The 21085-nt window shown below is 44.6% G+C and overlaps 41 non-coding genes and 1 pseudogene across 41 annotated transcripts; all 42 read right to left on the bottom strand.

The window, feature by feature from the left end:
• Window positions 1-198: 198 nt before the first annotated feature.
• LOC145473143 (5S ribosomal RNA) lies at window positions 199-317 on the bottom strand. The gene has a single exon (XR_014044351.1). It is a non-coding gene; the product is annotated as a 5S ribosomal RNA (ribosomal RNA).
• A 386-nt stretch (window positions 318-703) lies between these two features.
• On the bottom strand, window positions 704-822 carry LOC145473171 (5S ribosomal RNA). The gene has a single exon (XR_014044377.1). It is a non-coding gene; the product is annotated as a 5S ribosomal RNA (ribosomal RNA).
• A 385-nt stretch (window positions 823-1207) lies between these two features.
• Window positions 1208-1327, bottom strand: LOC145473159 (5S ribosomal RNA). Its single transcript, XR_014044367.1, has one exon. It is a non-coding gene; the product is annotated as a 5S ribosomal RNA (ribosomal RNA).
• A 385-nt stretch (window positions 1328-1712) lies between these two features.
• Window positions 1713-1831, bottom strand: LOC145473183 (5S ribosomal RNA). The gene has a single exon (XR_014044388.1). It is a non-coding gene; the product is annotated as a 5S ribosomal RNA (ribosomal RNA).
• A 385-nt stretch (window positions 1832-2216) lies between these two features.
• LOC145473195 (5S ribosomal RNA) lies at window positions 2217-2335 on the bottom strand. The gene has a single exon (XR_014044399.1). It is a non-coding gene; the product is annotated as a 5S ribosomal RNA (ribosomal RNA).
• A 385-nt stretch (window positions 2336-2720) lies between these two features.
• Window positions 2721-2839, bottom strand: LOC145473206 (5S ribosomal RNA). The gene has a single exon (XR_014044410.1). It is a non-coding gene; the product is annotated as a 5S ribosomal RNA (ribosomal RNA).
• Window positions 2840-3224: 385 nt separating this feature from the next.
• Window positions 3225-3343, bottom strand: LOC145473149 (5S ribosomal RNA). Its single transcript, XR_014044357.1, has one exon. It is a non-coding gene; the product is annotated as a 5S ribosomal RNA (ribosomal RNA).
• Window positions 3344-3728: 385 nt separating this feature from the next.
• Window positions 3729-3847, bottom strand: LOC145473160 (5S ribosomal RNA). Its single transcript, XR_014044368.1, has one exon. It is a non-coding gene; the product is annotated as a 5S ribosomal RNA (ribosomal RNA).
• Window positions 3848-4231: 384 nt separating this feature from the next.
• Window positions 4232-4350, bottom strand: LOC145473163 (5S ribosomal RNA). The gene has a single exon (XR_014044369.1). It is a non-coding gene; the product is annotated as a 5S ribosomal RNA (ribosomal RNA).
• Window positions 4351-4734: 384 nt separating this feature from the next.
• Window positions 4735-4853, bottom strand: LOC145473164 (5S ribosomal RNA). The gene has a single exon (XR_014044370.1). It is a non-coding gene; the product is annotated as a 5S ribosomal RNA (ribosomal RNA).
• A 385-nt stretch (window positions 4854-5238) lies between these two features.
• Window positions 5239-5357, bottom strand: LOC145473165 (5S ribosomal RNA). The gene has a single exon (XR_014044371.1). It is a non-coding gene; the product is annotated as a 5S ribosomal RNA (ribosomal RNA).
• A 385-nt stretch (window positions 5358-5742) lies between these two features.
• On the bottom strand, window positions 5743-5861 carry LOC145473166 (5S ribosomal RNA). The gene has a single exon (XR_014044372.1). It is a non-coding gene; the product is annotated as a 5S ribosomal RNA (ribosomal RNA).
• Window positions 5862-6246: 385 nt separating this feature from the next.
• Window positions 6247-6365, bottom strand: LOC145473167 (5S ribosomal RNA). The gene has a single exon (XR_014044373.1). It is a non-coding gene; the product is annotated as a 5S ribosomal RNA (ribosomal RNA).
• A 385-nt stretch (window positions 6366-6750) lies between these two features.
• LOC145473168 (5S ribosomal RNA) lies at window positions 6751-6869 on the bottom strand. Its single transcript, XR_014044374.1, has one exon. It is a non-coding gene; the product is annotated as a 5S ribosomal RNA (ribosomal RNA).
• A 385-nt stretch (window positions 6870-7254) lies between these two features.
• Window positions 7255-7373, bottom strand: LOC145473169 (5S ribosomal RNA). Its single transcript, XR_014044375.1, has one exon. It is a non-coding gene; the product is annotated as a 5S ribosomal RNA (ribosomal RNA).
• Window positions 7374-7757: 384 nt separating this feature from the next.
• Window positions 7758-7876, bottom strand: LOC145473170 (5S ribosomal RNA). The gene has a single exon (XR_014044376.1). It is a non-coding gene; the product is annotated as a 5S ribosomal RNA (ribosomal RNA).
• A 384-nt stretch (window positions 7877-8260) lies between these two features.
• On the bottom strand, window positions 8261-8379 carry LOC145473172 (5S ribosomal RNA). Its single transcript, XR_014044378.1, has one exon. It is a non-coding gene; the product is annotated as a 5S ribosomal RNA (ribosomal RNA).
• A 384-nt stretch (window positions 8380-8763) lies between these two features.
• LOC145473173 (5S ribosomal RNA) lies at window positions 8764-8882 on the bottom strand. The gene has a single exon (XR_014044379.1). It is a non-coding gene; the product is annotated as a 5S ribosomal RNA (ribosomal RNA).
• A 385-nt stretch (window positions 8883-9267) lies between these two features.
• Window positions 9268-9386, bottom strand: LOC145473174 (5S ribosomal RNA). Its single transcript, XR_014044380.1, has one exon. It is a non-coding gene; the product is annotated as a 5S ribosomal RNA (ribosomal RNA).
• A 385-nt stretch (window positions 9387-9771) lies between these two features.
• LOC145473161 (5S ribosomal RNA) lies at window positions 9772-9889 on the bottom strand (annotated as a pseudogene).
• Window positions 9890-10274: 385 nt separating this feature from the next.
• Window positions 10275-10393, bottom strand: LOC145473175 (5S ribosomal RNA). Its single transcript, XR_014044381.1, has one exon. It is a non-coding gene; the product is annotated as a 5S ribosomal RNA (ribosomal RNA).
• A 384-nt stretch (window positions 10394-10777) lies between these two features.
• On the bottom strand, window positions 10778-10896 carry LOC145473176 (5S ribosomal RNA). The gene has a single exon (XR_014044382.1). It is a non-coding gene; the product is annotated as a 5S ribosomal RNA (ribosomal RNA).
• A 385-nt stretch (window positions 10897-11281) lies between these two features.
• LOC145473177 (5S ribosomal RNA) lies at window positions 11282-11400 on the bottom strand. The gene has a single exon (XR_014044383.1). It is a non-coding gene; the product is annotated as a 5S ribosomal RNA (ribosomal RNA).
• A 385-nt stretch (window positions 11401-11785) lies between these two features.
• On the bottom strand, window positions 11786-11904 carry LOC145473179 (5S ribosomal RNA). Its single transcript, XR_014044384.1, has one exon. It is a non-coding gene; the product is annotated as a 5S ribosomal RNA (ribosomal RNA).
• Window positions 11905-12289: 385 nt separating this feature from the next.
• LOC145473180 (5S ribosomal RNA) lies at window positions 12290-12408 on the bottom strand. The gene has a single exon (XR_014044385.1). It is a non-coding gene; the product is annotated as a 5S ribosomal RNA (ribosomal RNA).
• Window positions 12409-12793: 385 nt separating this feature from the next.
• LOC145473181 (5S ribosomal RNA) lies at window positions 12794-12912 on the bottom strand. Its single transcript, XR_014044386.1, has one exon. It is a non-coding gene; the product is annotated as a 5S ribosomal RNA (ribosomal RNA).
• Window positions 12913-13297: 385 nt separating this feature from the next.
• LOC145473182 (5S ribosomal RNA) lies at window positions 13298-13416 on the bottom strand. Its single transcript, XR_014044387.1, has one exon. It is a non-coding gene; the product is annotated as a 5S ribosomal RNA (ribosomal RNA).
• A 385-nt stretch (window positions 13417-13801) lies between these two features.
• Window positions 13802-13920, bottom strand: LOC145473184 (5S ribosomal RNA). The gene has a single exon (XR_014044389.1). It is a non-coding gene; the product is annotated as a 5S ribosomal RNA (ribosomal RNA).
• Window positions 13921-14305: 385 nt separating this feature from the next.
• On the bottom strand, window positions 14306-14424 carry LOC145473185 (5S ribosomal RNA). Its single transcript, XR_014044390.1, has one exon. It is a non-coding gene; the product is annotated as a 5S ribosomal RNA (ribosomal RNA).
• Window positions 14425-14809: 385 nt separating this feature from the next.
• LOC145473186 (5S ribosomal RNA) lies at window positions 14810-14928 on the bottom strand. Its single transcript, XR_014044391.1, has one exon. It is a non-coding gene; the product is annotated as a 5S ribosomal RNA (ribosomal RNA).
• Window positions 14929-15312: 384 nt separating this feature from the next.
• Window positions 15313-15431, bottom strand: LOC145473187 (5S ribosomal RNA). The gene has a single exon (XR_014044392.1). It is a non-coding gene; the product is annotated as a 5S ribosomal RNA (ribosomal RNA).
• Window positions 15432-15816: 385 nt separating this feature from the next.
• On the bottom strand, window positions 15817-15935 carry LOC145473188 (5S ribosomal RNA). The gene has a single exon (XR_014044393.1). It is a non-coding gene; the product is annotated as a 5S ribosomal RNA (ribosomal RNA).
• A 385-nt stretch (window positions 15936-16320) lies between these two features.
• LOC145473189 (5S ribosomal RNA) lies at window positions 16321-16439 on the bottom strand. The gene has a single exon (XR_014044394.1). It is a non-coding gene; the product is annotated as a 5S ribosomal RNA (ribosomal RNA).
• A 385-nt stretch (window positions 16440-16824) lies between these two features.
• On the bottom strand, window positions 16825-16943 carry LOC145473190 (5S ribosomal RNA). The gene has a single exon (XR_014044395.1). It is a non-coding gene; the product is annotated as a 5S ribosomal RNA (ribosomal RNA).
• A 385-nt stretch (window positions 16944-17328) lies between these two features.
• On the bottom strand, window positions 17329-17447 carry LOC145473191 (5S ribosomal RNA). The gene has a single exon (XR_014044396.1). It is a non-coding gene; the product is annotated as a 5S ribosomal RNA (ribosomal RNA).
• Window positions 17448-17832: 385 nt separating this feature from the next.
• Window positions 17833-17951, bottom strand: LOC145473192 (5S ribosomal RNA). Its single transcript, XR_014044397.1, has one exon. It is a non-coding gene; the product is annotated as a 5S ribosomal RNA (ribosomal RNA).
• A 385-nt stretch (window positions 17952-18336) lies between these two features.
• On the bottom strand, window positions 18337-18455 carry LOC145473193 (5S ribosomal RNA). Its single transcript, XR_014044398.1, has one exon. It is a non-coding gene; the product is annotated as a 5S ribosomal RNA (ribosomal RNA).
• A 385-nt stretch (window positions 18456-18840) lies between these two features.
• On the bottom strand, window positions 18841-18959 carry LOC145473196 (5S ribosomal RNA). Its single transcript, XR_014044400.1, has one exon. It is a non-coding gene; the product is annotated as a 5S ribosomal RNA (ribosomal RNA).
• A 385-nt stretch (window positions 18960-19344) lies between these two features.
• Window positions 19345-19463, bottom strand: LOC145473197 (5S ribosomal RNA). The gene has a single exon (XR_014044401.1). It is a non-coding gene; the product is annotated as a 5S ribosomal RNA (ribosomal RNA).
• Window positions 19464-19848: 385 nt separating this feature from the next.
• Window positions 19849-19967, bottom strand: LOC145473198 (5S ribosomal RNA). The gene has a single exon (XR_014044402.1). It is a non-coding gene; the product is annotated as a 5S ribosomal RNA (ribosomal RNA).
• Window positions 19968-20351: 384 nt separating this feature from the next.
• LOC145473199 (5S ribosomal RNA) lies at window positions 20352-20470 on the bottom strand. The gene has a single exon (XR_014044403.1). It is a non-coding gene; the product is annotated as a 5S ribosomal RNA (ribosomal RNA).
• Window positions 20471-20854: 384 nt separating this feature from the next.
• On the bottom strand, window positions 20855-20973 carry LOC145473200 (5S ribosomal RNA). The gene has a single exon (XR_014044404.1). It is a non-coding gene; the product is annotated as a 5S ribosomal RNA (ribosomal RNA).
• Window positions 20974-21085: the final 112 nt, after the last annotated feature.

The raw sequence follows: 21085 nt of genomic DNA on the forward strand, positions 1-21085 counted from the left end.
ACATTCAAGAGATTGCCTCCAGTGTGCTGCTCAGTGTTGCAGTGCTGTAATCAAACAAGAAAATCTTCTAATATGCTGTCAACTTGCTGGAAAAATAATTCCAAAAAAAAAAAGACAACATTTTGAAAACAGAGGGATCAATGATGTGGAGGCGTATGGAAATCTTCTCTGAAGAGTCCAGTCCAAAATGGGTCCAAAAGTCTACAACACGGCGTATTCCCAGGTGGTCACCCAGCCAGGTACTGACGCCGCCCAACAGGACTTGACTTCGGTGATCGGACGAGAACCGGTACGTTCCCTGTGGTGTGGTCGTAGACGAAAGAAACAACTCAAACCTTGCCCAATTGCTTGGACTCTCTTTTAAGTCTCTTAGAAGGAAGGCCTTTAATTGCTGTTGTGATGAATTTCCAATTACCGTCTCGGCTACTTAACCCAGAGATTCCAAAGCCAGCTAAGACTTCAAATCACAAAAGGGCGATTCTCCAATGGTCAGTCATCAAAGCCACATTCAAGAGATTGCCTCCAGTGTGCTGCTCAGTGTTGCAGTGCTGTAATCAAACAAGAAAATCTTCTAATATGCTGTCAACTTGCTGGAAAAATAATTCCAAAAAAAAAAAGACAACATTTTGAAAACAGAGGGATCAATGATGTGGAGGCGTATGGAAATCTTCTCTGAAGAGTCCAGTCCCAAAATGGGTCCAAAAGTCTACAACACGGCGTATTCCCAGGTGGTCACCCAGCCAGGTACTGACGCCGCCCAACAGGACTTGACTTCGGTGATCGGACGAGAACCGGTACGTTCCCTGTGGTGTGGTCGTAGACGAAAGAAACAACTCAAACCTTGCCCAATTGCTTGGACTCTCTTTTAAGTCTCTTAGAAGGAAGGCCTTTAATTGCTGTTGTGATGAATTTCCAATTACGTCTCGGCTACTTAACCCAGAGATTCCAAAGCCAGCTAAGACTTCAAATCACAAAAGGGCGATTCTCCAATGGTCAGTCATCAAAGCCACATTCAAGAGATTGCCTCCAGTGTGCTGCTCAGTGTTGCAGTGCTGTAATCAAACAAGAAAATCTTCTAATATGCTGTCAACTTGCTGGAAAAATAATTCCAAAAAAAAAAAGACAACATTTTGAAAACAGAGGGATCAATGATGTGGAGGCGTATGGAAATCTTCTCTGAAGAGTCCAGTCCCAAAATGGGTCCAAAAGTCTACAACCACGGCGTATTCCCAGGTGGTCACCCAGCCAGGTACTGACGCCGCCCAACAGGACTTGACTTCGGTGATCGGACGAGAACCGGTACGTTCCCTGTGGTGTGGTCGTAGACGAAAGAAACAACTCAAACCTTGCCCAATTGCTTGGACTCTCTTTTAAGTCTCTTAGAAGGAAGGCCTTTAATTGCTGTTGTGATGAATTTCCAATTACGTCTCGGCTACTTAACCCAGAGATTCCAAAGCCAGCTAAGACTTCAAATCACAAAAGGGCGATTCTCCAATGGTCAGTCATCAAAGCCACATTCAAGAGATTGCCTCCAGTGTGCTGCTCAGTGTTGCAGTGCTGTAATCAAACAAGAAAATCTTCTAATATGCTGTCAACTTGCTGGAAAAATAATTCAAAAAAAAAAAGACAACATTTTGAAAACAGAGGGATCAATGATGTGGAGGCGTATGGAAATCTTCTCTGAAGAGTCCAGTCCCCAAAATGGGTCCAAAAGTCTACAACACGGCGTATTCCCAGGTGGTCACCCAGCCAGGTACTGACGCCGCCCAACAGGACTTGACTTCGGTGATCGGACGAGAACCGGTACGTTCCCTGTGGTGTGGTCGTAGACGAAAGAAACAACTCAAACCTTGCCCAATTGCTTGGACTCTCTTTTAAGTCTCTTAGAAGGAAGGCCTTTAATTGCTGTTGTGATGAATTTCCAATTACGTCTCGGCTACTTAACCCAGAGATTCCAAAGCCAGCTAAGACTTCAAATCACAAAAGGGCGATTCTCCAATGGTCAGTCATCAAAGCCACATTCAAGAGATTGCCTCCAGTGTGCTGCTCAGTGTTGCAGTGCTGTAATCAAACAAGAAAATCTTCTAATATGCTGTCAACTTGCTGGAAAAATAATTCCAAAAAAAAAAAGACAACATTTTGAAAACAGAGGGATCAATGATGTGGAGGCGTATGGAAATCTTCTCTGAAGAGTCCAGTCCCAAAATGGGTCCAAAAGTCTACAACACGGCGTATTCCCAGGTGGTCACCCAGCCAGGTACTGACGCCGCCCAACAGGACTTGACTTCGGTGATCGGACGAGAACCGGTACGTTCCCTGTGGTGTGGTCGTAGACGAAAGAAACAACTCAAACCTTGCCCAATTGCTTGGACTCTCTTTTAAGTCTCTTAGAAGGAAGGCCTTTAATTGCTGTTGTGATGAATTTCCAATTACGTCTCGGCTACTTAACCCAGAGATTCCAAAGCCAGCTAAGACTTCAAATCACAAAAGGGCGATTCTCCAATGGTCAGTCATCAAAGCCACATTCAAGAGATTGCCTCCAGTGTGCTGCTCAGTGTTGCAGTGCTGTAATCAAACAAGAAAATCTTCTAATATGCTGTCAACTTGCTGGAAAAATAATTCCAAAAAAAAAAAGACAACATTTTGAAAACAGAGGGATCAATGATGTGGAGGCGTATGGAAATCTTCTCTGAAGAGTCCAGTCCCAAAATGGGTCCAAAAGTCTACAACACGGCGTATTCCCAGGTGGTCACCCAGCCAGGTACTGACGCCGCCCAACAGGACTTGACTTCGGTGATCGGACGAGAACCGGTACGTTCCCTGTGGTGTGGTCGTAGACGAAAGAAACAACTCAAACCTTGCCCAATTGCTTGGACTCTCTTTTAAGTCTCTTAGAAGGAAGGCCTTTAATTGCTGTTGTGATGAATTTCCAATTACGTCTCGGCTACTTAACCCAGAGATTCCAAAGCCAGCTAAGACTTCAAATCACAAAAGGGCGATTCTCCAATGGTCAGTCATCAAAGCCACATTCAAGAGATTGCCTCCAGTGTGCTGCTCAGTGTTGCAGTGCTGTAATCAAACAAGAAAATCTTCTAATATGCTGTCAACTTGCTGGAAAAATAATTCCAAAAAAAAAAAGACAACATTTTGAAAACAGAGGGATCAATGATGTGGAGGCGTATGGAAATCTTCTCTGAAGAGTCCAGTCCCAAAATGGGTCCAAAAGTCTACAACACGGCGTATTCCCAGGTGGTCACCCAGCCAGGTACTGACGCCGCCCAACAGGACTTGACTTCGGTGATCGGACGAGAACCGGTACGTTCCCTGTGGTGTGGTCGTAGACGAAAGAAACAACTCAAACCTTGCCCAATTGCTTGGACTCTCTTTTAAGTCTCTTAGAAGGAAGGCCTTTAATTGCTGTTGTGATGAATTTCCAATTACGTCTCGGCTACTTAACCCAGAGATTCCAAAGCCAGCTAAGACTTCAAATCACAAAAGGGCGATTCTCCAATGGTCAGTCATCAAAGCCACATTCAAGAGATTGCCTCCAGTGTGCTGCTCAGTGTTGCAGTGCTGTAATCAAACAAGAAAATCTTCTAATATGCTGTCAACTTGCTGGAAAAATAATTCCAAAAAAAAAAAGACAACATTTTGAAAACAGAGGGATCAATGATGTGGAGGCGTATGGAAATCTTCTCTGAAGAGTCCAGTCCCAAAATGGGTCCAAAAGTCTACAACACGGCGTATTCCCAGGTGGTCACCCAGCCAGGTACTGACGCCGCCCAACAGGACTTGACTTCGGTGATCGGACGAGAACCGGTACGTTCCCTGTGGTGTGGTCGTAGACGAAAGAAACAACTCAAACCTTGCCCAATTGCTTGGACTCTCTTTAAGTCTCTTAGAAGGAAGGCCTTTAATTGCTGTTGTGATGAATTTCCAATTACGTCTCGGCTACTTAACCCAGAGATTCCAAAGCCAGCTAAGACTTCAAATCACAAAAGGGCGATTCTCCAATGGTCAGTCATCAAAGCCACATTCAAGAGATTGCCTCCAGTGTGCTGCTCAGTGTTGCAGTGCTGTAATCAAACAAGAAAATCTTCTAATATGCTGTCAACTTGCTGGAAAAATAATTCCAAAAAAAAAAAGACAACATTTTGAAAACAGAGGGATCAATGATGTGGAGGCGTATGGAAATCTTCTCTGAAGAGTCCAGTCCCAAAATGGGTCCAAAAGTCTACAACACGGCGTATTCCCAGGTGGTCACCCAGCCAGGTACTGACGCCGCCCAACAGGACTTGACTTCGGTGATCGGACGAGAACCGGTACGTTCCCTGTGGTGTGGTCGTAGACGAAAGAAACAACTCAAACCTTGCCCAATTGCTTGGACTCTCTTTTAAGTCTCTTAGAAGGAAGGCCTTTAATTGCTGTTGTGATGAATTTCCAATTACGTCTCGGCTACTTAACCCAGAGATTCCAAAGCCAGCTAAGACTTCAAATCACAAAAGGGCGATTCTCCAATGGTCAGTCATCAAAGCCACATTCAAGAGATTGCCTCAGTGTGCTGCTCAGTGTTGCAGTGCTGTAATCAAACAAGAAAATCTTCTAATATGCTGTCAACTTGCTGGAAAAATAATTCCAAAAAAAAAAAGACAACATTTTGAAAACAGAGGGATCAATGATGTGGAGGCGTATGGAAATCTTCTCTGAAGAGTCCAGTCCCAAAATGGGTCCAAAAGTCTACAACACGGCGTATTCCCAGGTGGTCACCCAGCCAGGTACTGACGCCGCCCAACAGGACTTGACTTCGGTGATCGGACGAGAACCGGTACGTTCCCTGTGGTGTGGTCGTAGACGAAAGAAACAACTCAAACCTTGCCCAATTGCTTGGACTCTCTTTTAAGTCTCTTAGAAGGAAGGCCTTTAATTGCTGTTGTGATGAATTTCCAATTACGTCTCGGCTACTTAACCCAGAGATTCCAAAGCCAGCTAAGACTTCAAATCACAAAAGGGCGATTCTCCAATGGTCAGTCATCAAAGCCACATTCAAGAGATTGCCTCCAGTGTGCTGCTCAGTGTTGCAGTGCTGTAATCAAACAAGAAAATCTTCTAATATGCTGTCAACTTGCTGGAAAAATAATTCCAAAAAAAAAAAGACAACATTTTGAAAACAGAGGGATCAATGATGTGGAGGCGTATGGAAATCTTCTCTGAAGAGTCCAGTCCCAAAATGGGTCCAAAAGTCTACAACACGGCGTATTCCCAGGTGGTCACCCAGCCAGGTACTGACGCCGCCCAACAGGACTTGACTTCGGTGATCGGACGAGAACCGGTACGTTCCCTGTGGTGTGGTCGTAGACGAAAGAAACAACTCAAACCTTGCCCAATTGCTTGGACTCTCTTTTAAGTCTCTTAGAAGGAAGGCCTTTAATTGCTGTTGTGATGAATTTCCAATTACGTCTCGGCTACTTAACCCAGAGATTCCAAAGCCAGCTAAGACTTCAAATCACAAAAGGGCGATTCTCCAATGGTCAGTCATCAAAGCCACATTCAAGAGATTGCCTCCAGTGTGCTGCTCAGTGTTGCAGTGCTGTAATCAAACAAGAAAATCTTCTAATATGCTGTCAACTTGCTGGAAAAATAATTCCAAAAAAAAAAAGACAACATTTTGAAAACAGAGGGATCAATGATGTGGAGGCGTATGGAAATCTTCTCTGAAGAGTCCAGTCCCAAAATGGGTCCAAAAGTCTACAACACGGCGTATTCCCAGGTGGTCACCCAGCCAGGTACTGACGCCGCCCAACAGGACTTGACTTCGGTGATCGGACGAGAACCGGTACGTTCCCTGTGGTGTGGTCGTAGACGAAAGAAACAACTCAAACCTTGCCCAATTGCTTGGACTCTCTTTTAAGTCTCTTAGAAGGAAGGCCTTTAATTGCTGTTGTGATGAATTTCCAATTACGTCTCGGCTACTTAACCCAGAGATTCCAAAGCCAGCTAAGACTTCAAATCACAAAAGGGCGATTCTCCAATGGTCAGTCATCAAAGCCACATTCAAGAGATTGCCTCCAGTGTGCTGCTCAGTGTTGCAGTGCTGTAATCAAACAAGAAAATCTTCTAATATGCTGTCAACTTGCTGGAAAAATAATTCCAAAAAAAAAAAGACAACATTTTGAAAACAGAGGGATCAATGATGTGGAGGCGTATGGAAATCTTCTCTGAAGAGTCCAGTCCCAAAATGGGTCCAAAAGTCTACAACACGGCGTATTCCCAGGTGGTCACCCAGCCAGGTACTGACGCCGCCCAACAGGACTTGACTTCGGTGATCGGACGAGAACCGGTACGTTCCCTGTGGTGTGGTCGTAGACGAAAGAAACAACTCAAACCTTGCCCAATTGCTTGGACTCTCTTTTAAGTCTCTTAGAAGGAAGGCCTTTAATTGCTGTTGTGATGAATTTCCAATTACGTCTCGGCTACTTAACCCAGAGATTCCAAAGCCAGCTAAGACTTCAAATCACAAAAGGGCGATTCTCCAATGGTCAGTCATCAAAGCCACATTCAAGAGATTGCCTCCAGTGTGCTGCTCAGTGTTGCAGTGCTGTAATCAAACAAGAAAATCTTCTAATATGCTGTCAACTTGCTGGAAAAATAATTCCAAAAAAAAAAAGACAACATTTTGAAAACAGAGGGATCAATGATGTGGAGGCGTATGGAAATCTTCTCTGAAGAGTCCAGTCCCAAAATGGGTCCAAAAGTCTACAACACGGCGTATTCCCAGGTGGTCACCCAGCCAGGTACTGACGCCGCCCAACAGGACTTGACTTCGGTGATCGGACGAGAACCGGTACGTTCCCTGTGGTGTGGTCGTAGACGAAAGAAACAACTCAAACCTTGCCCAATTGCTTGGACTCTCTTTTAAGTCTCTTAGAAGGAAGGCCTTTAATTGCTGTTGTGATGAATTTCCAATTACGTCTCGGCTACTTAACCCAGAGATTCCAAAGCCAGCTAAGACTTCAAATCACAAAAGGGCGATTCTCCAATGGTCAGTCATCAAAGCCACATTCAAGAGATTGCCTCCAGTGTGCTGCTCAGTGTTGCAGTGCTGTAATCAAACAAGAAAATCTTCTAATATGCTGTCAACTTGCTGGAAAAATAATTCCAAAAAAAAAAAGACAACATTTTGAAAACAGAGGGATCAATGATGTGGAGGCGTATGGAAATCTTCTCTGAAGAGTCCAGTCCCAAAATGGGTCCAAAAGTCTACAACACGGCGTATTCCCAGGTGGTCACCCAGCCAGGTACTGACGCCGCCCAACAGGACTTGACTTCGGTGATCGGACGAGAACCGGTACGTTCCCTGTGGTGTGGTCGTAGACGAAAGAAACAACTCAAACCTTGCCCAATTGCTTGGACTCTCTTTTAAGTCTCTTAGAAGGAAGGCCTTTAATTGCTGTTGTGATGAATTTCCAATTACGTCTCGGCTACTTAACCCAGAGATTCCAAAGCCAGCTAAGACTTCAAATCACAAAAGGGCGATTCTCCAATGGTCAGTCATCAAAGCCACATTCAAGAGATTGCCTCCAGTGTGCTGCTCAGTGTTGCAGTGCTGTAATCAAACAAGAAAATCTTCTAATATGCTGTCAACTTGCTGGAAAAATAATTCCAAAAAAAAAAGACAACATTTTGAAAACAGAGGGATCAATGATGTGGAGGCGTATGGAAATCTTCTCTGAAGAGTCCAGTCCCAAAATGGGTCCAAAAGTCTACAACACGGCGTATTCCCAGGTGGTCACCCAGCCAGGTACTGACGCCGCCCAACAGGACTTGACTTCGGTGATCGGACGAGAACCGGTACGTTCCCTGTGGTGTGGTCGTAGACGAAAGAAACAACTCAAACCTTGCCCAATTGCTTGGACTCTCTTTTAAGTCTCTTAGAAGGAAGGCCTTTAATTGCTGTTGTGATGAATTTCCAATTACGTCTCGGCTACTTAACCCAGAGATTCCAAAGCCAGCTAAGACTTCAAATCACAAAAGGGCGATTCTCCAATGGTCAGTCATCAAAGCCACATTCAAGAGATTGCCTCCAGTGTGCTGCTCAGTGTTGCAGTGCTGTAATCAAACAAGAAAATCTTCTAATATGCTGTCAACTTGCTGGAAAAATAATTCCAAAAAAAAAAGACAACATTTTGAAAACAGAGGGATCAATGATGTGGAGGCGTATGGAAATCTTCTCTGAAGAGTCCAGTCCCAAAATGGGTCCAAAAGTCTACAACACGGCGTATTCCCAGGTGGTCACCCAGCCAGGTACTGACGCCGCCCAACAGGACTTGACTTCGGTGATCGGACGAGAACCGGTACGTTCCCTGTGGTGTGGTCGTAGACGAAAGAAACAACTCAAACCTTGCCCAATTGCTTGGACTCTCTTTTAAGTCTCTTAGAAGGAAGGCCTTTAATTGCTGTTGTGATGAATTTCCAATTACGTCTCGGCTACTTAACCAGAGATTCCAAAGCCAGCTAAGACTTCAAATCACAAAAGGGCGATTCTCCAATGGTCAGTCATCAAAGCCACATTCAAGAGATTGCCTCCAGTGTGCTGCTCAGTGTTGCAGTGCTGTAATCAAACAAGAAAATCTTCTAATATGCTGTCAACTTGCTGGAAAAATAATTCCAAAAAAAAAAAGACAACATTTTGAAAACAGAGGGATCAATGATGTGGAGGCGTATGGAAATCTTCTCTGAAGAGTCCAGTCCCAAAATGGGTCCAAAAGTCTACAACACGGCGTATTCCCAGGTGGTCACCCAGCCAGGTACTGACGCCGCCCAACAGGACTTGACTTCGGTGATCGGACGAGAACCGGTACGTTCCCTGTGGTGTGGTCGTAGACGAAAGAAACAACTCAAACCTTGCCCAATTGCTTGGACTCTCTTTTAAGTCTCTTAGAAGGAAGGCCTTTAATTGCTGTTGTGATGAATTTCCAATTACGTCTCGGCTACTTAACCCAGAGATTCCAAAGCCAGCTAAGACTTCAAATCACAAAAGGGCGATTCTCCAATGGTCAGTCATCAAAGCCACATTCAAGAGATTGCCTCCAGTGTGCTGCTCAGTGTTGCAGTGCTGTAATCAAACAAGAAAATCTTCTAATATGCTGTCAACTTGCTGGAAAAATAATTCCAAAAAAAAAAAGACAACATTTTGAAAACAGAGGGATCAATGATGTGGAGGCGTATGGAAATCTTCTCTGAAGAGTCCAGTCCCAAAATGGGTCCAAAAGTCTACAACACGGCGTATTCCCAGGTGGTCACCCAGCCAGGTACTGACGCCGCCCAACAGGACTTGACTTCGGTGATCGGACGAGAACCGGTACGTTCCCTGTGGTGTGGTCGTAGACGAAAGAAACAACTCAAACCTTGCCCAATTGCTTGGACTCTCTTTTAAGTCTCTTAGAAGGAAGGCCTTTAATTGCTGTTGTGATGAATTTCCAATTACGTCTCGGCTACTTAACCCAGAGATTCCAAAGCCAGCTAAGACTTCAAATCACAAAAGGGCGATTCTCCAATGGTCAGTCATCAAAGCCACATTCAAGAGATTGCCTCCAGTGTGCTGCTCAGTGTTGCAGTGCTGTAATCAAACAAGAAAATCTTCTAATATGCTGTCAACTTGCTGGAAAAATAATTCCAAAAAAAAAAAGACAACATTTTGAAAACAGAGGGATCAATGATGTGGAGGCGTATGGAAATCTTCTCTGAAGAGTCCAGTCCCAAAATGGGTCCAAAAGTCTACAACACGGCGTATTCCAGGTGGTCACCCAGCCAGGTACTGACGCCGCCCAACAGGACTTGACTTCGGTGATCGGACGAGAACCGGTACGTTCCCTGTGGTGTGGTCGTAGACGAAAGAAACAACTCAAACCTTGCCCAATTGCTTGGACTCTCTTTTAAGTCTCTTAGAAGGAAGGCCTTTAATTGCTGTTGTGATGAATTTCCAATTACGTCTCGGCTACTTAACCCAGAGATTCCAAAGCCAGCTAAGACTTCAAATCACAAAAGGGCGATTCTCCAATGGTCAGTCATCAAAGCCACATTCAAGAGATTGCCTCCAGTGTGCTGCTCAGTGTTGCAGTGCTGTAATCAAACAAGAAAATCTTCTAATATGCTGTCAACTTGCTGGAAAAATAATTCCAAAAAAAAAAAGACAACATTTTGAAAACAGAGGGATCAATGATGTGGAGGCGTATGGAAATCTTCTCTGAAGAGTCCAGTCCCAAAATGGGTCCAAAAGTCTACAACACGGCGTATTCCCAGGTGGTCACCCAGCCAGGTACTGACGCCGCCCAACAGGACTTGACTTCGGTGATCGGACGAGAACCGGTACGTTCCCTGTGGTGTGGTCGTAGACGAAAGAAACAACTCAAACCTTGCCCAATTGCTTGGACTCTCTTTTAAGTCTCTTAGAAGGAAGGCCTTTAATTGCTGTTGTGATGAATTTCCAATTACGTCTCGGCTACTTAACCCAGAGATTCCAAAGCCAGCTAAGACTTCAAATCACAAAAGGGCGATTCTCCAATGGTCAGTCATCAAAGCCACATTCAAGAGATTGCCTCCAGTGTGCTGCTCAGTGTTGCAGTGCTGTAATCAAACAAGAAAATCTTCTAATATGCTGTCAACTTGCTGGAAAAATAATTCCAAAAAAAAAAGACAACATTTTGAAAACAGAGGGATCAATGATGTGGAGGCGTATGGAAATCTTCTCTGAAGAGTCCAGTCCCAAAATGGGTCCAAAAGTCTACAACACGGCGTATTCCCAGGTGGTCACCCAGCCAGGTACTGACGCCGCCCAACAGGACTTGACTTCGGTGATCGGACGAGAACCGGTACGTTCCCTGTGGTGTGGTCGTAGACGAAAGAAACAACTCAAACCTTGCCCAATTGCTTGGACTCTCTTTTAAGTCTCTTAGAAGGAAGGCCTTTAATTGCTGTTGTGATGAATTTCCAATTACGTCTCGGCTACTTAACCCAGAGATTCCAAAGCCAGCTAAGACTTCAAATCACAAAAGGGCGATTCTCCAATGGTCAGTCATCAAAGCCACATTCAAGAGATTGCCTCCAGTGTGCTGCTCAGTGTTGCAGTGCTGTAATCAAACAAGAAAATCTTCTAATATGCTGTCAACTTGCTGGAAAAATAATTCCAAAAAAAAAAAGACAACATTTTGAAAACAGAGGGATCAATGATGTGGAGGCGTATGGAAATCTTCTCTGAAGAGTCCAGTCCCAAAATGGGTCCAAAAGTCTACAACACGGCGTATTCCCAGGTGGTCACCCAGCCAGGTACTGACGCCGCCCAACAGGACTTGACTTCGGTGATCGGACGAGAACCGGTACGTTCCCTGTGGTGTGGTCGTAGACGAAAGAAACAACTCAAACCTTGCCCAATTGCTTGGACTCTCTTTTAAGTCTCTTAGAAGGAAGGCCTTTAATTGCTGTTGTGATGAATTTCCAATTACGTCTCGGCTACTTAACCCAGAGATTCCAAAGCCAGCTAAGACTTCAAATCACAAAAGGGCGATTCTCCAATGGTCAGTCATCAAAGCCACATTCAAGAGATTGCCTCCAGTGTGCTGCTCAGTGTTGCAGTGCTGTAATCAAACAAGAAAATCTTCTAATATGCTGTCAACTTGCTGGAAAAATAATTCCAAAAAAAAAAAGACAACATTTTGAAAACAGAGGGATCAATGATGTGGAGGCGTATGGAAATCTTCTCTGAAGAGTCCAGTCCCAAAATGGGTCCAAAAGTCTACAACACGGCGTATTCCCAGGTGGTCACCCAGCCAGGTACTGACGCCGCCCAACAGGACTTGACTTCGGTGATCGGACGAGAACCGGTACGTTCCCTGTGGTGTGGTCGTAGACGAAAGAAACAACTCAAACCTTGCCCAATTGCTTGGACTCTCTTTTAAGTCTCTTAGAAGGAAGGCCTTTAATTGCTGTTGTGATGAATTTCCAATTACGTCTCGGCTACTTAACCCAGAGATTCCAAAGCCAGCTAAGACTTCAAATCACAAAAGGGCGATTCTCCAATGGTCAGTCATCAAAGCCACATTCAAGAGATTGCCTCCAGTGTGCTGCTCAGTGTTGCAGTGCTGTAATCAAACAAGAAAATCTTCTAATATGCTGTCAACTTGCTGGAAAAATAATTCCAAAAAAAAAAAGACAACATTTTGAAAACAGAGGGATCAATGATGTGGAGGCGTATGGAAATCTTCTCTGAAGAGTCCAGTCCCAAAATGGGTCCAAAAGTCTACAACACGGCGTATTCCCAGGTGGTCACCCAGCCAGGTACTGACGCCGCCCAACAGGACTTGACTTCGGTGATCGGACGAGAACCGGTACGTTCCCTGTGGTGTGGTCGTAGACGAAAGAAACAACTCAAACCTTGCCCAATTGCTTGGACTCTCTTTTAAGTCTCTTAGAAGGAAGGCCTTTAATTGCTGTTGTGATGAATTTCCAATTACGTCTCGGCTACTTAACCCAGAGATTCCAAAGCCAGCTAAGACTTCAAATCACAAAAGGGCGATTCTCCAATGGTCAGTCATCAAAGCCACATTCAAGAGATTGCCTCCAGTGTGCTGCTCAGTGTTGCAGTGCTGTAATCAAACAAGAAAATCTTCTAATATGCTGTCAACTTGCTGGAAAAATAATTCCAAAAAAAAAAAGACAACATTTTGAAAACAGAGGGATCAATGATGTGGAGGCGTATGGAAATCTTCTCTGAAGAGTCCAGTCCCAAAATGGGTCCAAAAGTCTACAACACGGCGTATTCCCAGGTGGTCACCCAGCCAGGTACTGACGCCGCCCAACAGGACTTGACTTCGGTGATCGGACGAGAACCGGTACGTTCCCTGTGGTGTGGTCGTAGACGAAAGAAACAACTCAAACCTTGCCCAATTGCTTGGACTCTCTTTTAAGTCTCTTAGAAGGAAGGCCTTTAATTGCTGTTGTGATGAATTTCCAATTACGTCTCGGCTACTTAACCCAGAGATTCCAAAGCCAGCTAAGACTTCAAATCACAAAAGGGCGATTCTCCAATGGTCAGTCATCAAAGCCACATTCAAGAGATTGCCTCCAGTGTGCTGCTCAGTGTTGCAGTGCTGTAATCAAACAAGAAAATCTTCTAATATGCTGTCAACTTGCTGGAAAAATAATTCCAAAAAAAAAAAGACAACATTTTGAAAACAGAGGGATCAATGATGTGGAGGCGTATGGAAATCTTCTCTGAAGAGTCCAGTCCCAAAATGGGTCCAAAAGTCTACAACACGGCGTATTCCCAGGTGGTCACCCAGCCAGGTACTGACGCCGCCCAACAGGACTTGACTTCGGTGATCGGACGAGAACCGGTACGTTCCCTGTGGTGTGGTCGTAGACGAAAGAAACAACTCAAACCTTGCCCAATTGCTTGGACTCTCTTTTAAGTCTCTTAGAAGGAAGGCCTTTAATTGCTGTTGTGATGAATTTCCAATTACGTCTCGGCTACTTAACCCAGAGATTCCAAAGCCAGCTAAGACTTCAAATCACAAAAGGGCGATTCTCCAATGGTCAGTCATCAAAGCCACATTCAAGAGATTGCCTCCAGTGTGCTGCTCAGTGTTGCAGTGCTGTAATCAAACAAGAAAATCTTCTAATATGCTGTCAACTTGCTGGAAAAATAATTCCAAAAAAAAAAAGACAACATTTTGAAAACAGAGGGATCAATGATGTGGAGGCGTATGGAAATCTTCTCTGAAGAGTCCAGTCCCAAAATGGGTCCAAAAGTCTACAACACGGCGTATTCCCAGGTGGTCACCCAGCCAGGTACTGACGCCGCCCAACAGGACTTGACTTCGGTGATCGGACGAGAACCGGTACGTTCCCTGTGGTGTGGTCGTAGACGAAAGAAACAACTCAAACCTTGCCCAATTGCTTGGACTCTCTTTTAAGTCTCTTAGAAGGAAGGCCTTTAATTGCTGTTGTGATGAATTTCCAATTACGTCTCGGCTACTTAACCCAGAGATTCCAAAGCCAGCTAAGACTTCAAATCACAAAAGGGCGATTCTCCAATGGTCAGTCATCAAAGCCACATTCAAGAGATTGCCTCCAGTGTGCTGCTCAGTGTTGCAGTGCTGTAATCAAACAAGAAAATCTTCTAATATGCTGTCAACTTGCTGGAAAAATAATTCCAAAAAAAAAAAGACAACATTTTGAAAACAGAGGGATCAATGATGTGGAGGCGTATGGAAATCTTCTCTGAAGAGTCCAGTCCCAAAATGGGTCCAAAAGTCTACAACACGGCGTATTCCCAGGTGGTCACCCAGCCAGGTACTGACGCCGCCCAACAGGACTTGACTTCGGTGATCGGACGAGAACCGGTACGTTCCCTGTGGTGTGGTCGTAGACGAAAGAAACAACTCAAACCTTGCCCAATTGCTTGGACTCTCTTTTAAGTCTCTTAGAAGGAAGGCCTTTAATTGCTGTTGTGATGAATTTCCAATTACGTCTCGGCTACTTAACCCAGAGATTCCAAAGCCAGCTAAGACTTCAAATCACAAAAGGGCGATTCTCCAATGGTCAGTCATCAAAGCCACATTCAAGAGATTGCCTCCAGTGTGCTGCTCAGTGTTGCAGTGCTGTAATCAAACAAGAAAATCTTCTAATATGCTGTCAACTTGCTGGAAAAATAATTCCAAAAAAAAAAAGACAACATTTTGAAAACAGAGGGATCAATGATGTGGAGGCGTATGGAAATCTTCTCTGAAGAGTCCAGTCCCAAAATGGGTCCAAAAGTCTACAACACGGCGTATTCCCAGGTGGTCACCCAGCCAGGTACTGACGCCGCCCAACAGGACTTGACTTCGGTGATCGGACGAGAACCGGTACGTTCCCTGTGGTGTGGTCGTAGACGAAAGAAACAACTCAAACCTTGCCCAATTGCTTGGACTCTCTTTTAAGTCTCTTAGAAGGAAGGCCTTTAATTGCTGTTGTGATGAATTTCCAATTACGTCTCGGCTACTTAACCCAGAGATTCCAAAGCCAGCTAAGACTTCAAATCACAAAAGGGCGATTCTCCAATGGTCAGTCATCAAAGCCACATTCAAGAGATTGCCTCCAGTGTGCTGCTCAGTGTTGCAGTGCTGTAATCAAACAAGAAAATCTTCTAATATGCTGTCAACTTGCTGGAAAAATAATTCCAAAAAAAAAAGACAACATTTTGAAAACAGAGGGATCAATGATGTGGAGGCGTATGGAAATCTTCTCTGAAGAGTCCAGTCCCAAAATGGGTCCAAAAGTCTACAACACGGCGTATTCCCAGGTGGTCACCCAGCCAGGTACTGACGCCGCCCAACAGGACTTGACTTCGGTGATCGGACGAGAACCGGTACGTTCCCTGTGGTGTGGTCGTAGACGAAAGAAACAACTCAAACCTTGCCCAATTGCTTGGACTCTCTTTTAAGTCTCTTAGAAGGAAGGCCTTTAATTGCTGTTGTGATGAATTTCCAATTACGTCTCGGCTACTTAACCCAGAGATTCCAAAGCCAGCTAAGACTTCAAATCACAAAAGGGCGATTCTCCAATGGTCAGTCATCAAAGCCACATTCAAGAGATTGCCTCCAGTGTGCTGCTCAGTGTTGCAGTGCTGTAATCAAACAAGAAAATCTTCTAATATGCTGTCAACTTGCTGGAAAAATAATTCCAAAAAAAAAAAGACAACATTTTGAAAACAGAGGGATCAATGATGTGGAGGCGTATGGAAATCTTCTCTGAAGAGTCCAGTCCCAAAATGGGTCCAAAAGTCTACAACACGGCGTATTCCCAGGTGGTCACCCAGCCAGGTACTGACGCCGCCCAACAGGACTTGACTTCGGTGATCGGACGAGAACCGGTACGTTCCCTGTGGTGTGGTCGTAGACGAAAGAAACAACTCAAACCTTGCCCAATTGCTTGGACTCTCTTTTAAGTCTCTTAGAAGGAAGGCCTTTAATTGCTGTTGTGATGAATTTCCAATTACGTCTCGGCTACTTAACCCAGAGATTCCAAAGCCAGCTAAGACTTCAAATCACAAAAGGGCGATTCTCCAATGGTCAGTCATCAAAGCCACATTCAAGAGATTGCCTCCAGTGTGCTGCTCAGTGTTGCAGTGCTGTAATCAAACAAGAAAATCTTCTAATATGCTGTCAACTTGCTGGAAAAATAATTCCAAAAAAAAAAAGACAACATTTTGAAAACAGAGGGATCAATGATGTGGAGGCGTATGGAAATCTTCTCTGAAGAGTCCAGTCCCAAAATGGGTCCAAAAGTCTACAACACGGCGTATTCCCAGGTGGTCACCCAGCCAGGTACTGACGCCGCCCAACAGGACTTGACTTCGGTGATCGGACGAGAACCGGTACGTTCCCTGTGGTGTGGTCGTAGACGAAAGAAACAACTCAAACCTTGCCCAATTGCTTGGACTCTCTTTTAAGTCTCTTAGAAGGAAGGCCTTTAATTGCTGTTGTGATGAATTTCCAATTACGTCTCGGCTACTTAACCCAGAGATTCCAAAGCCAGCTAAGACTTCAAATCACAAAAGGGCGATTCTCCAATGGTCAGTCATCAAAGCCACATTCAAGAGATTGCCTCCAGTGTGCTGCTCAGTGTTGCAGTGCTGTAATCAAACAAGAAAATCTTCTAATATGCTGTCAACTTGCTGGAAAAATAATTCCAAAAAAAAAAAGACAACATTTTGAAAACAGAGGGATCAATGATGTGGAGGCGTATGGAAATCTTCTCTGAAGAGTCCAGTCCCAAAATGGGTCCAAAAGTCTACAACACGGCGTATTCCCAGGTGGTCACCCAGCCAGGTACTGACGCCGCCCAACAGGACTTGACTTCGGTGATCGGACGAGAACCGGTACGTTCCCTGTGGTGTGGTCGTAGACGAAAGAAACAACTCAAACCTTGCCCAATTGCTTGGACTCTCTTTTAAGTCTCTTAGAAGGAAGGCCTTTAATTGCTGTTGTGATGAATTTCCAATTACGTCTCGGCTACTTAACCCAGAGATTCCAAAGCCAGCTAAGACTTCAAATCACAAAAGGGCGATTCTCCAATGGTCAGTCATCAAAGCCACATTCAAGAGATTGCCTCCAGTGTGCTGCTCAGTGTTGCAGTGCTGTAATCAAACAAGAAAATCTTCTAATATGCTGTCAACTTGCTGGAAAAATAATTCCAAAAAAAAAAAGACAACATTTTGAAAACAGAGGGATCAATGATGTGGAGGCGTATGGAAATCTTCTCTGAAGAGTCCAGTCCCAAAATGGGTCCAAAAGTCTACAACACGGCGTATTCCCAGGTGGTCACCCAGCCAGGTACTGACGCCGCCCAACAGGACTTGACTTCGGTGATCGGACGAGAACCGGTACGTTCCCTGTGGTGTGGTCGTAGACGAAAGAAACAACTCAAACCTTGCCCAATTGCTTGGACTCTCTTTTAAGTCTCTTAGAAGGAAGGCCTTTAATTGCTGTTGTGATGAATTTCCAATTACGTCTCGGCTACTTAACCCAGAGATTCCAAAGCCAGCTAAGACTTCAAATCACAAAAGGGCGATTCTCCAATGGTCAGTCATCAAAGCCACATTCAAGAGATTGCCTCCAGTGTGCTGCTCAGTGTTGCAGTGCTGTAATCAAACAAGAAAATCTTCTAATATGCTGTCAACTTGCTGGAAAAATAATTCCAAAAAAAAAAAGACAACATTTTGAAAACAGAGGGATCAATGATGTGGAGGCGTATGGAAATCTTCTCTGAAGAGTCCAGTCCCAAAATGGGTCCAAAAGTCTACAACACGGCGTATTCCCAGGTGGTCACCCAGCCAGGTACTGACGCCGCCCAACAGGACTTGACTTCGGTGATCGGACGAGAACCGGTACGTTCCCTGTGGTGTGGTCGTAGACGAAAGAAACAACTCAAACCTTGCCCAATTGCTTGGACTCTCTTTTAAGTCTCTTAGAAGGAAGGCCTTTAATTGCTGTTGTGATGAATTTCCAATTACGTCTCGGCTACTTAACCCAGAGATTCCAAAGCCAGCTAAGACTTCAAATCACAAAAGGGCGATTCTCCAATGGTCAGTCATCAAAGCCACATTCAAGAGATTGCCTCCAGTGTGCTGCTCAGTGTTGCAGTGCTGTAATCAAACAAGAAAATCTTCTAATATGCTGTCAACTTGCTGGAAAAATAATTCCAAAAAAAAAAAGACAACATTTTGAAAACAGAGGGATCAATGATGTGGGGGCGTATGGAAATCTTCTCTGAAGAGTCCAGTCCCAAAATGGGTCCAAAAGTCTACAACACGGCGTATTCCCAGGTGGTCACCCAGCCAGGTACTGACGCCGCCCAACAGGACTTGACTTCGGTGATCGGACGAGAACCGGTACGTTCCCTGTGGTGTGGTCGTAGACGAAAGAAACAACTCAAACCTTGCCCAATTGCTTGGACTCTCTTTTAAGTCTCTTAGAAGGAAGGCCTTTAATTGCTGTTGTGATGAATTTCCAATTACGTCTCGGCTACTTAACCCAGAGATTCCAAAGCCAGCTAAGACTTCAAATCACAAAAGGGCGATTCTCCAATGGTCAGTCATCAAAGCCACATTCAAGAGATTGCCTCCAGTGTGCTGCTCAGTGTTGCAGTGCTGTAATCAAACAAGAAAATCTTCTAATATGCTGTCAACTTGCTGGAAAAATAATTCCAAAAAAAAAAAGACAACATTTTGAAAACAGAGGGATCAATGATGTGGAGGCGTATGGAAATCTTCTCTGAAGAGTCCAGTCCCAAAATGGGTCCAAAAGTCTACAACACGGCGTATTCCCAGGTGGTCACCCAGCCAGGTACTGACGCCGCCCAACAGGACTTGACTTCGGTGATCGGACGAGAACCGGTACGTTCCCTGTGGTGTGGTCGTAGACGAAAGAAACAACTCAAACCTTGCCCAATTGCTTGGACTCTCTTTTAAGTCTCTTAGAAGGAAGGCCTTTAATTGCTGTTGTGATGAATTTCCAATTACGTCTCGGCTACTTAACCCAGAGATTCCAAAGCCAGCTAAGACTTCAAATCACAAAAGGGCGATTCTCCAATGGTCAGTCATCAAAGCCACATTCAAGAGATTGCCTCCAGTGTGCTGCTCAGTGTTGCAGTGCTGTAATCAAACAAGAAAATCTTCTAATATGCTGTCAACTTGCTGGAAAAATAATTCCAAAAAAAAAAAGACAACATTTTGAAAACAGAGGGATCAATGATGTGGAGGCGTATGGAAATCTTCTCTGAAGAGTCCAGTCCCAAAATGGGTCCAAAAGTCTACAACACGGCGTATTCCCAGGTGGTCACCCAGCCAGGTACTGACGCCGCCCAACAGGACTTGACTTCGGTGATCGGACGAGAACCGGTACGTTCCCTGTGGTGTGGTCGTAGACGAAAGAAACAACTCAAACCTTGCCCAATTGCTTGGACTCTCTTTTAAGTCTCTTAGAAGGAAGGCCTTTAATTGCTGTTGTGATGAATTTCCAATTACGTCTCGGCTACTTAACCCAGAGATTCCAAAGCCAGCTAAGACTTCAAATCACAAAAGGGCGATTCTCCAATGGTCAGTCATCAAAGCCACATTCAAGAGATTGCCTCCAGTGTGCTGCTCAGTGTTGCAGTGCTGTAATCAAACAAGAAAATCTTCTAATATGCTGTCAACTTGCTGGAAAAATAATTCCAAAAAAAAAAAGACAACATTTTGAAAACAGAGGGATCAATGATGTGGAGGCGTATGGAAATCTTCTCTGAAGAGTCCAGTCCCAAAATGGGTCCAAAAGTCTACAACACGGCGTATTCCCAGGTGGTCACCCAGCCAGGTACTGACGCCGCCCAACAGGACTTGACTTCGGTGATCGGACGAGAACCGGTACGTTCCCTGTGGTGTGGTCGTAGACGAAAGAAACAACTCAAACCTTGCCCAATTGCTTGGACTCTCTTTTAAGTCTCTTAGAAGGAAGGCCTTTAATTGCTGTTGTGATGAATTTCCAATTACGTCTCGGCTACTTAACCCAGAGATTCCAAAGCCAGCTAAGACTTCAAATCACAAAAGGGCGATTCTCCAATGGTCAGTCATCAAAGCCACATTCAAGAGATTGCCTCCAGTGTGCTGCTCAGTGTTGCAGTGCTGTAATCAAACAAGAAAATCTTCTAATATGCTGTCAACTTGCTGGAAAAATAATTCAAAAAAAAAAAGACAACATTTTGAAAACAGAGGGATCAATGATGTGGAGGCGTATGGAAATCTTCTCTGAAGAGTCCAGTCCCAAAATGGGTCCAAAAGTCTACAACACGGCGTATTCCCAGGTGGTCACCCAGCCAGGTACTGACGCCGCCCAACAGGACTTGACTTCGGTGATCGGACGAGAACCGGTACGTTCCCTGTGGTGTGGTCGTAGACGAAAGAAACAACTCAAACCTTGCCCAATTGCTTGGACTCTCTTTTAAGTCTCTTAGAAGGAAGGCCTTTAATTGCTGTTGTGATGAATTTCCAATTACGTCTCGGCTACTTAACCCAGAGATTCCAAAGCCAGCTAAGACTTCAAATCACAAAAGGGCGATTCTCCAATGGTCAGTCATCAAAGCCACATTCAAGAGATTGCCTCCAGTGTGCTGCTCAGTGTTGCAGTGCTGTAATCAAACAAGAAAATCTTCTAATATGCTGTCAACTTGCTGGAAAAATAATTCAAAAAAAAAAAGACAACATTTTGAAAACAGAGGGATCAATGATGTGGAGGCGTATGGAAATCTTCTCTGAAGAGTCCAGTCCCAAAATGGGTCCAAAAGTCTACAACACGGCGTATTCCCAGGTGGTCACCCAGCCAGGTACTGACGCCGCCCAACAGGACTTGACTTCGGTGATCGGACGAGAACCGGTACGTTCCCTGTGGTGTGGTCGTAGACGAAAGAAACAACTCAAACCTTGCCCAATTGCTTGGACTCTCTTTTAAGTCTCTTAGAAGGAAGGCCTTTAATTGCTGTTGTGATGAATTTCCAATTACGTCTCGGCTACTTA

This window comes from Orbicella franksi, unplaced genomic scaffold (genome assembly GCF_964199315.1).
Source record: "Orbicella franksi unplaced genomic scaffold, jaOrbFran1.1 SCAFFOLD_258, whole genome shotgun sequence".
In the NCBI taxonomy this organism is placed as follows: domain Eukaryota; kingdom Metazoa; phylum Cnidaria; class Anthozoa; order Scleractinia; family Merulinidae; genus Orbicella; species Orbicella franksi.